Genomic DNA, 2,500 nt, shown 5'->3' with positions numbered 1-2,500 from the left:
GCGGTGGAGAATTGCAGTCCCAGGTACCGGAAGGTTTCACCCACACGTAGGGCGGGCACGGTGGCGTTGCCCGCTTTGAAGGTAACGTCGGCGTCGACCTTCACCTTCTTGTCGCGCCCAGACGCGACTAAGGCGAGGGTGAAACACTTCCGGGCGTTGATCTGCAGCCCCAGATGGGCGAGGGCTGCGACGGCTGCGTCGATGAGGGACTGCAATCCCCTCGCGGTCGATGCAAAAAGCAGGACGTCATCTGCGAAGGCCGCAGCGTTAACTCTGCGACCCAGGATCCGAGCTCCGATGTGGGAGGGAAGTTGACTCAAAACATAGTCCACCGCAAAATTGAAAAGGAGGGGGGAGAGGGGGTCACCCTGACGCATACCCCTAGCCGGCTGCAGGGGCACGCCCACGTCGGCGCCGCCCGCTATCACCGTCGTGCTACCCTCGTAACACCTTTCGACGTACTCAATAAAGCAATCCGGCAGGCCATGAGCCCTCAGCACGGGGCGGAGGGCGGCATGGTCCACCGAATCGAACGCTTTAGAGACGTCGATCGATGCCACAAAAACAGAGCGACAGGAGCGGACTGCGTCGGTGAGAGCAGTGTCCAAGATGAAGGTGTTTTCCAACATCCCATCCCGGGGGATGAATGCCCGCTGACGTTCGTCCACAGCACATGCACGCATCAGGCGTGACGCGAGAACCTTGTGAAAGGTCCGCGCCAACACCGAGCAGACCGTAATGGGGCGAAAGTCAGCGGGGGATGTTGGTGCAGCCGTTTTGGGGAGAAGTGACGTCCGGGCGCGAAGCAGACGCTCGGGGAGGGCGCGGGCCAGGAGGAAGAGGTTCAAGAGTTTCACCAGGACTTCATGCGGCAGGCGCCGCAGCTCCGCTGGAGTCAGGCCGTCCGGCCCGGCTGCCGATCCCCTGGGCGGCAAGGCAGCAGCAACCTCCTCACGTGTGACCGGCCCCCATAGGCACTCAGGAGCGACAGGCTCCGAGTGCGGGAGAAGGCGGTCACGGATGAAGCCGGCGGTGGAGATCGGCTTCTTCGTGAAGAGGTCCGCCCAGAAGTCCAGCAGACCGGGGATGTCGGGTGGCGGCTGCAGCAGGGTGCCGTCCAGCAAGCCGCGCACGCAACGCGCACGCGACCTACGGAAGGCGTCCTGTGTCCGCGCGTATTCCCAGCGGCGCCGCTTGCGCTTCTGCAGCGGCGGGGCGGCAGGCGGCCGCTTGGATGGTTGGCGCGGCCGCTGTGTCCTGGTGATCGACCTCTCCCCCCTGGACCCGACCGACGCAAGGGCATCCGGGAGCATGCCCAGGATGACATCGGGCGGCGTGCCCCGCCCCAGACCAATGACTCGATCCAGGGCAGAGAAACGCTGGGCGGAAGCAGGTAGCCCCGCCAGATGCTCCCAGATGGCGGCGTCAGTCGGCCCCTCCGGCGGCGGCCCGGTGGTGTCGGCCGCGAAGTCCTCGGCTGCGTCGACGGGCGGCGCAGCGGCCTCGCCCGCGTCAGGCAGCGAGCTCGCTGCTCCACGGCGGGACGCCGGCTCTTCACCCCGACCGATCTCAAGTGCCTCCATGAATTGGCGGACAAGCTGCTTGTGGGCAGCTTGCCGCCGTCGGCACTTGATTGCCTCAAGCGTTCGGTCGGGGAACATCCTGGTAAGTTCTTGATTTACAAAGAAGAACCGGGCGTCCCTCTCAAGGAACAGTTCGGCCTCTGCCTTGGCGAGCGACAGGACTTCTTCCTCCGTCCACCTCGCGCGATGCCTCTCCGTCACGATCTCAGCGTTGGCGGCCGCAGGGTGTTGGCGGCGGCGATGGACCCCGAGACCGTTCTTCGTGGTAAAAGTGCGGTGGCACTCACTGCAAGCAAAGGGAGCTACACAAACTATCGCATTTTCGTTACGGCCGGTTGGCCGGATAGGTGCTGGGGTAGCTGGGGTGGCACCTTCAGCGGAAGGGCCACCATCTCTTGTTTCTTGTCGGCTGCCCCCAACTATAAAGGGATAATGCGAGGGGGGGCTGGTAACCCCCCCAAGCCCCTGGTGCGGTCTTCCACTCTGCGAAAATCAGCGGGCCCACGAGAAGGGGAGAAGACCGCAGGAGAGGAGAGGCTAAGAGGGCTAGGCCCATGTATTGCGCATCACTCTCCCTGTAACTATAACCCAAGGAAGGCACCTCGCAGCAGCAGCACGACTACATCAAGACCGCACTTCGAAAAGCCAAGTCCGGATGCAGCCACACCGCCGCCACTTGGCCACCTTAAGAGAGTCATAGTTACTCCCGCCGTTTACCCGCGCTTGCTTGAATTTCTTCACGTTGACATTCAGAGCACTGGGCAGAAATCACATTGCGTCAACACCCGCTAGGGCCATCGCAATGCTTTGTTTTAATTAGACAGTCGGATTCCCCCAGTCCGTGCCAGTTCTGAGTTGATCGTTGAATGGCGGCCGAAGAGAATCCGCGCACCCGCGCGCCCCCGGAGGAGCACGCT

At 63.0% G+C, this 2,500-nt stretch overlaps 1 pseudogene; it reads right to left on the bottom strand.

Moving 5' to 3' along the window:
* LOC124571397 overlaps positions 1-2,500 on the bottom strand; it is a 7,962-nt pseudogene that overhangs the window by 2,811 nt on the left and 2,651 nt on the right.

Source organism: Schistocerca americana, unplaced genomic scaffold, assembly GCF_021461395.2.
Source record: "Schistocerca americana isolate TAMUIC-IGC-003095 unplaced genomic scaffold, iqSchAmer2.1 HiC_scaffold_170, whole genome shotgun sequence".
Classification (NCBI taxonomy): domain Eukaryota; kingdom Metazoa; phylum Arthropoda; class Insecta; order Orthoptera; family Acrididae; genus Schistocerca; species Schistocerca americana.
The sequence above is the reverse complement of the archived record's forward strand: the minus strand, read 5'-3'. Positions and strand labels throughout refer to the sequence as shown.